This window comes from Euprymna scolopes, chromosome 23 (genome assembly GCF_053919585.1).
Source record: "Euprymna scolopes isolate OS-2025 chromosome 23, ASM5391958v1, whole genome shotgun sequence".
NCBI lineage: Eukaryota > Metazoa > Mollusca > Cephalopoda > Sepiida > Sepiolidae > Euprymna > Euprymna scolopes.
The window spans coordinates 18851571-18864344 of NC_136504.1; the positions used below are offsets into that span (position 1 = coordinate 18851571).

At 35.7% G+C, this 12774-nt stretch overlaps 1 protein-coding gene across 4 annotated transcripts in view; it reads left to right on the top strand.

Annotated features, from left to right (window-relative positions):
• The window catches only part of LOC145245790 (AP-1 complex subunit mu-1), a 100544-nt gene that overhangs the window by 15341 nt on the left and 72429 nt on the right, over nucleotides 1–12774 (top strand). Inside the window, exon 2 of one of the 4 annotated variants that reach the window (XM_080107435.1) lies at nucleotides 8324–8513. The exons of 2 other annotated variants lie outside the window; for them this stretch is intronic. The gene's annotated coding sequence lies outside the window, so the exon portion shown is untranslated. Of the gene's footprint in view, nucleotides 1–8323; nucleotides 8514–12774 lie in introns of those variants that run through there. One more of the 4 variants, XM_080107433.1, reaches the window with a different exon arrangement.

Below are 12774 nucleotides of genomic sequence, written 5' to 3' on the forward strand. Positions count from 1 at the left end.
GCCATTCATTTCAATTGGGGCAAGTGAGGCTGAGATCGTTTGTGATGGAAAGAGAGAAGCTTGGTTTTAGATGCATTAAAATTAAACAGCCATCTTTTACTCCATTGCACTTTGTGCTTAAGATCAGAAGAAAGAGAATCAGAAAGATCTTGGTTATTGTCAGTCTTTGGAGTGTTACCACAGACCATAGTGTCATTTGCATAAAAGTCTACAAATGACCTAAGAATGTGATTTGGTAGATCATTGATGAAGATCAAGAAGAGAGTTGGGCCCAGGATGAAACCCTTAGGGATGCCAGTGTTGATACTATGAACTTCTGATTTCTATTAATTACTTTTATAAATCTATCAGAGAAAGGATTTAATAGTTGAGAGCACATTTCCAGCTAGTCAGTGAAGTAGACTTTTATGCCATACATTATCAAAAGCTTTTGATATGTGAAGAGCAATTGCTCTAGAAATAAAGTCCCTGTTAAGATTCACTAATCCTGTGTGATATTACAGTTGGCACATCAGCTGCAGATCTAGCAGAATGGAAACCATATTGCATGTGATTGAGTAGGTTGTTTTTGCTGAGGTAGTTGATTATTTTTCTATTTATCACAGATTCAAGCAACTTATGAGGCACAGGAGACTGATTGGTTTGTACTGAGTGCTTTCCAAGAATGGGAGCTAGTTTCATTGAAACTTTTTGAGCACTATGATTGGTCTGTACTGAGAGGTTAATGACTGATCCCCAGAATTTTTAAATAGGGCAGACTGACAAATATTTTCAAGGTGTTTGAGGAGCATTTCTCCTTAAGGCAATGTTTAAACAGCTTTGCAAGAATGGAAGCTAGTTTTGTTGAAACTTTGAGCACTATAATTGGAATGGACTGTCAGAGCGTGTTGCTTTACTGGAATCAAGGTTTGTGGCTTCTATATATATATATATATATATATATATATATATATATATATACACATGTGGCATGAATTTGCATATGTGACAAGAAGAAGAATGGGTTGAAAAGGACAGTTACTCTAGTTATTGACAGCTGAGAGAGCAGACACGTTGAGAATTGAGTTAAGAGGGGTTAGCAAGAGTTCTGACAATTTTTTTTGCATAACAAGCCATTTCAGAGAGAAGAGATCATAGAATCAGGGTTACTGAAATGGGGGGAGGCAAGGATGTAATACCACCTTTTAGTGAAGACGGTGATGTGAATCAAGAAGATAAAATTTGCAGCTAAGCTACAAAAAGTGCAAGACTGCTAATTTTATTCCACTTTTTCTGCAGAGATGCACTTGCTCTCTATCTTGAGAAAATCAATGAAGAGCATTTAGACAAGGAACAAATAGAAATGAGACTAGTGATGCCATTCACTGAATGGCCTTTTGAAGCAAATGAAAAGCTAAACTGTTAAGTGGACAGGAGTCAGTTGATGTTTGCGCCAATACAAACAAAAGATTGACTGGATTAGCAGGATACCTAGGGAGAGGGCTGGATCATACAGCTTTCATTTTGGGATTCCCAGACAATGTGCCTGTGACACTACAACAGTTACCTTACATAGAGAGAATGGATGTCGGCAGACTGATACCAACTATGTAGCTTTTCGTCAGCAAAAGAATTCACGAGACCGAGACGGTGGCAGTGAATGTGCAAAGCGCTGAGAAATAAGACTCCAAAGAAATCAAGGGTTCAGTACTTTAGGTGTCGAGGACCACACTTAAAGATTCTATGGAGATACCTAGAAGCTGAGTAATGTGCTATGATTGTGGAAAGTTTGGTTACATGGTAAAGTATTGTTCTCCGATTCAGGGAAATGAGCAAAGGAGAGCTTCTGTTCCAGTAGCTACCCTAGTAACAGAATAAAAGTACAGTACTGGCCTCTTCCAATAACAGAAGTAGTGGTAACGATCGCACTTGTCGATACTAGGTGCATCACCACCATCTTAATCAATTCCAAACTTGGGAGTGGACGCAATAGGAGTGGCACTGTGAAAACACTTTACAGGAAGGATGTAAAATGTGAAGGAGCCCGGTAAGTGTAGATAAAAGTATGTGGAATATGAATAAAAGTCAAAACGATATCGATGAATCATATTATCGATGGAATCAACATCATAATTGAAATGGATGTAATCAATTAGACGGGATGTGTGACTATAAAAAAAAGCTGAGGTGAAATTAGAGATGTCCAATGTGCCGTAGATGCCCGTTAGTTGAATGTTTGCAAAATTGAGGATAAAGAGTTTAAAGCAAAAATGTTGATGGAAAGAAGAAATAGACAATAAGATAGAAATAGAAAGGAGAGCCTCCAGTGTTACAGAATAGTGACATATTCTAAGAATTCCCTGGAAAGTGAGAAAAACTGAGTTTTAGGAGATGGAAAGGTGTATAGCAGATGATATTTTGTTACCCTGGAAGAGAGAAGGAAAATGTGTTACCATTGATAGAAGTATTCCAGACTACAAAAGGGAAAGTCGGGCCAGTATTAGACTTTTGTGAATTGAACCGTTTTGTGGCATATAAGAAGTGATATATAATAGATGTGTACGATGACAAGATAATAAAATGGTGATAGTTGGTCGGAGCATTGTGGTTGTGGGTCTGCTTACTTGCAGCTTATGTGGCAAAGGAACTGTGGCAGTACCAGCTGGTTTTCTATAAAGGAAAAACATTGCCTAATGTGATTAGGATTTGGACTTAATGTTGCACTAAGATTATGGCAGTTTTAAAAACAGTGTTAAATAAAGAAAGCAAAACAAGAGATGACTGGTTCATACATCGACGATATAATGGTGCACGTAACAGAGATATCAACAAAAGAAATTGTTGAACATTTGATTTTGGATTTGGATTATTAACAAAAGCACCAGAATCCCTGAATGGAGGAACGGCACTGGGCCTTCAGCTTATGAAAAGAAGGATGGGAGAGCTGATATTCAGAAGAAACTACAAGATCCCAGAGATAGGTGGAGAAATTAGTAGACAGGAATTATTTTCTCTGTGGCAAATTGTTGGGGCACTATCCAGTTGCTGGATGGCTGCATCTGGCATGTAGTTACGTGAAACGAAGAGCAAATGAAGTAGACTGGGAAGGCAGAGTTGATGGTAAAACTATCAAAGTAATGCAGGAGATTCTAGCTGATGTAGAAAAAAGAGAACCTTGTTAGTGGAGCTTAGCACGAAACCAAAATAGGAGAGGTGTAGTGTGATGCAGGCTGTATTGTAACCGGTATCATTGTGGAGATTGGTGGTGTTGGAAGATGCAGCCTGGTTAAGAAAAAAGGATGACTATATTCATATTAAGATGGCTGAATTAGATGCTATAAAATGGGGGTTGAGAGAAATTGAAATAAAAACCGATTCAGCCATAGAATTAAGTTGGGTGAACTCTACAGTGAAAGAGAATGGAAGAATACGAAAATGTGCTGGAAAAATTATAAAGTAGAGATTCAGGATACTTGCAGAGTTAATATCTGAATTTGAACTGCGAATAAAGGTAGTGGTTGTGCTTTCAGAGAGAAACAAAGCAGATATGTGAACTTGGATAAAAAAAAAAACAGTGGAAGAATCCGTACATATGCTGTTTAGGAATTGATGAACTAGAAGAGTTGCACGGCATGAGTGGAAAGAACATATTTGGTGTAGAAAGTTGATCCATATATAAAATGGGAGGAAGTTCAAAGGGTGGTCAAGAATTACGGTCAATGGCAATTGATTTATCCTGCTCCAAATATACATAATCCTGGCAAAATTTGGACTTTGAAGAATTGAACTAGATTAGCCATGTATATTAACACTCTATTGTGAAGGAGCATACTTGTCAATGATGTACTGTGAACGTGGTAGGCTGGAAGTAATGAGTTACATGTAGTCAGCATCCGCAGTTGCAGAGGAATTGGAAAAAGTGATGCTTTTTTTTAACAAGGCTCAGTAAAGAGGTGATAATAGACAATGGCGCTGTTTTTCGCTCAGAAAATCTCCAAATGATGTTAAAAAAATGTAAAGACAAGTTAATGCACCACAGCTTATAGAACATGGAATGGTCGAGTGACATCATCGGACGGTGAAAGCAATAGCTGAGAGAAAAATGATATCACCTGAAGAGGTCACATTCTGGTATAACATGGCTCCCAAGTTCAGACAGACAGAGAGGACACAGTGCCACATAGCTCGGTTTTTAATTATGAATGGAGACACCCAAGAAATACAACCCCAGAAATCTAAAAAAAAAAGTCTCAATAGAAGAGGTTGAAGTGAAACTACTAAATGCATGATATACGATGCAATGGGGAAGAGGAGTAATTACTTGAGTGCAATCTCCTGACAACTTGTATGTCGATGGAATGCCACGGTATATTTTAGATTTAAGGCACTTGATTCATGTAGATGTAAGTGTTGGCTCAGAGGATAATAAAGGTGAATCGGCGGCAGTGCACAGACTTCAGATAGACCATGAAGTGTCGATCTGGTCACAGGACTATTTGATGCGAGATGATCTTTAATGATCATGGAGGCATGTAGTTTAAAATTTAAAGACCAAATAAAAATGCTGTAATAGAATAAACTACTTACAAGCAGCATTGCATCTGTTTTGTAAAAGGAAAAAGAAGAAAAGGAAACATGAGTTTGTGGATTCTTTATGTGCATGTAGCATTAATTTGCATATGAGGGGAACAGCGGCTACAAGAAGAATGAGTTTTAGAGGAAACCTGTGAATTGAGAGAAGTTAGTATGAATTGCGGTGTTGATGAGAAAGAGTTCTGACACTTTTAAAAAAAATTTTTTTTTATGTAACGTGTTTGCAATTAGTATGAAAATAAGCCAATTTCTATTCTAGAGAAGGAGGCCTGAATTAATGACCAACATCTGAGTTTTATATGAATGGATTCACATAGTTGTCGTACGAGAATCTATACCACGACAATAGCAAAGGTTATTTTTCATTTTGAAAAATACTGAAAGTTGTTTATGTATGTCAATGGTGAGCAGTTGTGATGTGGATGCCAGTTTTGTTGTATTTTGGGTTTATATAACTGTGTCTATGTATGTCAGGTTTCATTGAAGACCAGAGACAACTTGTTTGTTTCTCTTACAATTCAGTTTTTCTTTTTGATGGGCTAGTTTCCGAACATTCTGTTCAAGTGTAAAAAGAAATTTGCCGTATTCACAAATGTTTTCAACCTTCATAAGTTGTCCTCAGGCGAGTGATAAAAAATAATAAAATATAAGGTAATGAATTGAATGGAAAGACGTTTAAAATCGTTTTAAATACTTAAAAGCATTTAAGCATGTCATCCATGTGTATAAGGTATACATGTTTCTGCAATTGATGCTTGCATATTGTCTAATATTCATGACAGTAACAAACAAGATAATAAGTCTTTAACAATGATGAATAACACCCTTGTCTGCTTGATACTTGACATTGTCTCCCTCTCCTCTCCGGTAGGCATACGAAAGAAAGGAATCTTCTTCTGAATGGAACAAAATGCAGTTATCATTTCCATATCTTTGCTTCCAAATGTTCTACATCTTGGAGTTTGCGGCTCTTGAACTTCTCTCTACATTTTCCTTAGTTAGTCTGTAGATGCTTCCATCGGACTACAGAGACAGCTCCTGTCCACTAACTAACCCAGTAGCTAGCTAACTCCCAACTTGTCTCCTCAACTTCCTGTTACAGACTAACTCCTAATTCTGATTTCTCCTGGCTTACGTATCTTTTACGTCGTCCAGAGTGGACAATCTTGTTTGTCATGTAAAGCACGTTGTTAACTAAACCAAATTCTAAAATATCTTTGTTTTTTTTCTCTATTCATAACATTTTTCCTTGAGCCAAAATTCCCCAGTTAAATATTTAACATATTTTAATTAACATTTTTTTTCTTTTGAACATTTTTCTGAATGTCTTTTTCACCTAAATACTTTCACAATTAATCATGAGTCGTTCTGATCCTCGGCATTGCTCACCACAACATAACACAAATACTACGCTGTGATCATCGTGAAAAGGCCATTTTAATGACAGTCTCAGAAGCTCTGCCTTTTGTACAGACAAATCTAGGTCTTTAATAAAATTGTGGAGAGATTTCTGGTTAAATGATATTGATTCACTTATATCATGTTTATCTTCATATGCACCATCAGTATAGAGATGCTAAAGGAATTGGAGATTAGCTTGTGTTTCAGTAGGTGAAACGGCTATGTCGTTACTGTGATGTACTGATCAGATTGATGAAGTTGGTGTCTTTAGTTACTCCTTGGATTTTTATATGGCAGAAATAGCAATCATTATTGTGGTGTTTCGGGTTTTCCACATCATTATTACAATGGGAAGTGACAGTAGTCTAGTGGTCAATGACAAGGACTGATGACCTGGATATCCTAAGCTCCAACTCCAGTTCATTTCACAAAAAAAAGAAGAAATCGCTTACACTTGGGATGTTGGAAACCTTCACATGGTCCCTTCTGTAAGTACCTAATGTCTTTTTAGAAAGAATTCTAACTAAAAAAATATCTGAAACCATTTGCTAACAATAGAATCTTCGGATTCATAGATATGATGATGATGATTGTTATGTCAAACCAGAACTTTGTTATTTTTCTATTCACATAGCTGATTAACACGACCTACATATTATTATGTGCTCATTTCTTCTAACGAACATTTGAAGTGGCATTTGTAGTTTACTTGAACTGCTTTTCTAATTGTTTTATTTTTACTTTTTTAGGTGAATAGTGAAGAAATATAGGCAAATCAATGACTGGGAATTTAAATAAAATTAAAATGTATGAAAAATAAAATCATACAGACTTCCTGCTTCAAATTAAGTTTTAATAGTATTTAATCTTTGAGAAACATCACCATATTTCATGAATAATTTATATCAATTAAAAAAAAAATTTAAATGAATGCATGTTATCGTTGTATTTGTAAGCTTCAAGGACAAGACGCGTGTGTAGGAGTTGCAACCAAGATGGCGAATGCCTGGTCCTTTATTATAAAATAAGGACGTGACATCATTCAGGGGACATTACTCTGGATGAGTTATTAGTCAGATACAACAGTCGCTTTTTTTTTTTTTTTTTTTTTCTCAACATGTGCCTCCAAACATCCGGGCAATGCCGGGCATCCAGGCTAGTATTTCATAAATAATTCATATTAATTAAAAAAAAAAAAAAATTAAATGGATGCATGTAAGCTTGAAGGAGAAGACACATGCGTATGAGTTGCCTGGTCCTTTATTATAAGGAAAAGAAGTGACCTGATTTAGGGGACATTACTCTGAGTCAGTTGTTAGATACAACGGTCGTTTACAGAGTAGATACAAAAATTATAATCAGTAAAAGTGTCGCTGTAAACAAATGTAAATCTGCTTAAAAAATTGTTAATTTTTGTATTGGTTATTGTTTCTTTATCTCTCTCCAAACTCTGTACCCTGTATGATGACATACTGATAAAGTTGTGCAATTAAAAATAAAAGATTATAATGAAATGTAAAGTGAATATTGTGGGGTACTTTATCTCATTTACAAAACTCACTATGTCTGTGTGTTTCCACTTTTGTTCAAACTGTATCTCCTCTGAAGTGGAAGGTTGCAGAGTTGCACAACAAGGTGGGTCAAACGATTGCATTTTTTCTGTGAACCATTTTTTTATGAGTTTTCACCCAGTTAAAGTAGTTGCTAGGGGGTCAGAATTGAAAGAAATGAGAGCTTGACAAGCATAAGTCGACTAAAACTGCCTTTCTACTTGTTTAAATATATACACATTTGTACATTAATGTTAGCTTATTTTTAGCTATTTATTATCCAACTGACGATGGCTCACATGGTAACGTCTCAGGTTGGAGCACTATAAAGTTTGTTTTCAGTTTTAGTTTCAATTATAAATTATGGCACCTAACTCATATTTTTCTTTTTGAAATCATAACTATATATTGGGTACAATATCATATTAAATAATCAATAGAGAATTGACTTTATAATATGTGAAATATAAATTCAAATATCATATTTAACCATATTTTATGACCGAACAATAAATATTGTAAATTTTTATTTTCATCCCGTAAATCCTTTTGTATGCTGATGCTCTCAAATATTGAGCATTTTTTTTCTGGATTGGATTTGTGAATATTAATATTAATATTTTGAATACATACACACACGCACACATATGTACATATACATGCACAAATATATACACACACAAAAGTGGTGTTCCAAAAGTAATACCTCCTATTTTTATTCCATCTAAATGGATCAGAGGGGATTGCAAATTGCATTGTTATAACATTCATGACCTGAAAATTTCATCTCTCTGTTGCAGATATTAACAGTGTGAGACTCTTAAGAAAGCAACTCCTGTCATGAACATCCATCAGAAGCAGAGATGCGTCATTGAATTCCTTGCAAAAGTGCATTGAGAATGGTGGTGACTATGTAGAAAAAGGGTCCCTCATTTTAATGCTACCACTCCTGTCTTTCTAGTTCTTCAACTTTTCGAGTTAAAAAAAATAGTAAGTTTTACTTTTGAAACAACCCTAGTGTGATGAAGCACACTCCAAATGACCATTGTTTATTGCTACAAAAAGTTCATTGAGATTAGTGGTGATTATGTAGAAAAATAAATTCTGGAGCACAAAAGGTCACTCGTTTTAATGGTACCACTCCCATTTTTGTAGCCCTTCAACTTTTTTGGTTAAAAAAAAAAAAAGGAGGCTTTACTTTTAGAATGACCCTCATCTGTATGAAACCATGGCTATAATAAAAATCTGTGTTCATAGATAATGAGATATTTTTTCTGAACTGCTTTTTACCTTTTGTGATACGTCAGCAGAAACATCCCCTCCCTCCCCAAATAATAACTAGGTCTTTATACTACAGTTATCCAAGAAGTTTTACATTGCATCTCTGTAGCTTTTGCACTGGAAACCTACAATCATTTACTCTAGTTGGAAAGCCTGTCCCATTATACTGAGACAACAACTTTTAACAATCGCAAGAAGTAGAACGCCAAAATGTTTCAAAGCAATCATAGTAAAAAGGTGTGAAAATAGAGATTACACAACTGAAGTTATGGTTCTAGAAAAATTTTTGAATTTTATTTTCTTAGGGTAAGATGATTTGTAATTTGTGCTTCAAGCCTTCCTTTGACTGGGGAAAGTGTAAACAACAGATCAAAATTTTGTTATATATAAGCATACAAATGCATGCATCATCAGCACACTACTGTACAGCAATAATTCATGGACCATTTACGCCAGACAAGAGCAATGAGTCGGCACCTTACATATGTGTAGTCTCAATTGCATCCTTGGCATGTCTTGACAGGATAAGGTGTCCAACATACTGGATGGAACGATAAAATTGGTGCTCTTGAAAAGATGACATGATTCCATTTCTGTTTGATGAAAAGCACTTTCATTTTTTTGTTGCAGACCATCTACTAGTTGGCCAGTTGTGTACAAATCCCAGGATCCTACTATCATGTCTGAAAGTTACACAATGTTCAATGAGCAAGATTGGAGATGCGCCGCTGTACAACTCATGCTATCTTCCGATCCAAGTTATGACAACAGCACCATTGCTAGTATCTTCAAAATGTTTCACTGGATTGCCACGAATAACAGGGACGTGTCCAGGGTGATGAAAACAAAGTTTCTGGCCACGGTTATGGTCTTTGGTGTGGTTCAAGTGAGGGCCACATCATGCCACCTCACATCTTCGAAGTCTGGTTGAAAGTCAATACCAAAGTGTACCTGGATGTACTGGAGAGTGTGGTAATCTCCTGGTGCAATTAAGTAGCCACTAGCAGACCCTGGGTGTGGCAGAAGGACTCTGTGCTGGCCCACACGCCCCAAAAAACTCAAGCTTGGCTTCAGACAAAGTGCTACGATTTTGTACCCTTCTCTCACTGGCCCTCCTCCTCCCCTGACCTGAACCCGCTGGACTATTTTATTTGGTCATACGTCGAGAACATCACCAATACGACCTCCCACAGCACCAAAGCCAACCTGATGGCCACCATCCACTGAGCCCCTACTGGTGCTGGTTGAAAAGGCATACTTTCAGTTCCGGACCCGTATCGAGGCGGTGATTGAGGCTGAAGGCGGCTACATTGAATAGATGTCAGCTCTACAACATAATCAAGTTACCTAAATTGATTTTTTTCAATAAAAGTTTTAAAATAAAGCTGTAGTGTTTTCTTTAGGGCAGCACTTTTATTGTTCCACTCTTTAGAGATCCTCTTCTGCACAAACCTTCTCAGCATATTTGGCCTCTTCTTGTGTGGAGCGTGAACACATTCCAAAAAACATCCTATATAAGTTGGCATCTAGGAGAAGGTTCACTTGATACCCCCTACTCGGATACAAAGATGTGAGGGGAGACATGAAGGCGATTGGCATCAACATTCAGTCTTAGATGAGCATTGCAGATAATTGTCAAGATGGAAAATAACCCTGCAACAACATCTGAAAGCAGGAGAGTGGCACTTCCACATAGCTCTCTTCAGCCACAAACAGTTCTACTCTAGCCAAGCAAACAGTCAGGAACTAGACTAAGAATGCTTCATCCATGGTCGACCTTGACTAATGGAGGCTTATTACAAAGCACACAGACCCACACTATTTTAAAACTTTGGCTGTGTTCCATAAAATTGAATTGGCAATTCTATGGACTTAGAAGACAACTCTGCAATGTGGTTGGTTCACATCATTGTTATTGCATATATATATAAGTTTTAAGAAATCTGTATTTATCACATGAAATATTTTATTTAAAAAATTGTTTAGTTCAAATGTCTCTTCCTCTTCATTTCTGATTTAAAAGCTTTATCTGCAAGAAGTTTTTATTTTTTATTGTGCGCTTACTTCATCTTTCCTGCCCATTGTCAGTCATGCACAGTGTGATGTGATTAAGATACCATTTATTCGGTTCGATACCATCATTTAGTGTCAGCTTGCAAACCTTCTAAAGTAAATCTCATCCTTTTTGTATCCTTTTTATAACTATTATCGTCATCGCTTTTATCTCCTTACTAAGTATTCAATTTAGAAAATAAAGAAGCTTTAGGAAAGATTTTATTGATTGGATTATACAAATGTCTTTTTGAAAATAATGTTTACATGCAATTGATGATTAAGTTATATTGGAAAAAATTATCTGAAATGCTTTTAAAGAAATATTTTTTTATTTGTTGATCATTTTTCTGTTTCATTGTTTTTTATTTTTCCTTTATTTTCCTTTTTTTTTTCTCTTTTCTTTTGTTTCCTTTTCACTTTTCCTCTTTTCTTTTTCTCCTTTTTTCTTTTTCTTTCACTTTTCTTTTCCTCTCTTTTTCTTTCACTTTTCTTTTCCTCTCTTTTTCTTTCACTTTTCTTTTCCTCTCTTTTTCTTTCACTTTTCTTTTCCTCTCTTTTTCTTTCACTTTTCTTTTCCTCTCTTTTTCTTTCACTTTTCTTTTCCTCTCTTTTTCTTTCACTTTTCTTTTCCTCTCTTTTTCTTTCACTTTTCTTTTCCTCTCTTTTTCTTTCACTTTTCTTTTCCTCTCTTTTTCTTTCACTTTTCTTTTCCTCTCTTTTTCTTTCACTTTTCTTTTCCTCTCTTTTTCTTTCACTTTTCTTTTCCTCTCTTTTTCTTTCACTTTTCTTTTCCTCTCTTTTTCTTTCACTTTTCTTTTCCTCTCTTTTTCTTTCACTTTTCTTTTCCTCTCTTTTTCTTTCACTTTTCTTTTCCTCTCTTTTTCTTTCACTTTTCTTTTCCTCTCTTTTTCTTTCACTTTTCTTTTCCTCTCTTTTTCTTTCACTTTTCTTTTCCTCTCTTTTTCTTTCACTTTTCTTTTCCTCTCTTTTTCTTTCACTTTTCTTTTCCTCTCTTTTTCTTTCACTTTTCTTTTCCTCTCTTTTTCTTTCACTTTTCTTTTCCTCTCTTTTTCTTTCACTTTTCTTTTCCTCTCTTTTTCTTTCACTTTTCTTTTCCTCTCTTTTTCTTTCACTTTTCTTTTCCTCTCTTTTTCTTTCACTTTTCTTTTCCTCTCTTTTTCTTTCACTTTTCTTTTCCTCTCTTTTTCTTTCACTTTTCTTTTCCTCTCTTTTTCTTTCACTTTTCTTTTCCTCTCTTTTTCCTCTTTTCTTTTCCTCTCTTTTTCTTTCACTTTTCTTTTCCTCTCTTTTTCTTTCACTTTTCTTTTCCTCTCTTTTTCTTTCACTTTTCTTTTCCTCTTTTTCTTTCACTTTTCTTTTCCTCTTTTTCTTTCACTTTTCTTTTCCTCTTTTTCTTTCACTTTTCTTTTCCTCTTTTTCTTTCACTTTTCTTTTCATCTCTTTTTCTTTCACTTTTCTTTTCCTCTCTTTTTCTTTCACTTTTCTTTTCCTCTCTTTTTCTTTCACTTTTCTTTTCCCCTCACTTTTTCTTTCACTTTTCTTTTCCCCTCACTTTTTCTTTTCCCCTCACTTTTTCTTTTCCCCTCACTTTTTCTTTTCCCCTCACTTTTTCTTTTCCCCCTCACTTTTTCTTTTCCCCTCACTTTTCTTTTCCCCCTCACTTTTCTTTTCCCCCTCACTTTTCTTTTCCCCCTCACTTTTCTTTTCCCCTCACTTTTCTTTTCCCCTCACTTTTCTTTTCCCCTCACTTTTCTTTTCCCCTCACTTTTCTTTTCCCCTCCTTTCTCTTTTCCCCTCCTTTCTCTTTTCCCCTCCTTTCTCTTTTCCCCTCCTTTCTCTTTTCCCCTCCTTTCTCTTTTCCCCTCCTTTCTCTTTTCCCCTCCTTTCTCTTTTC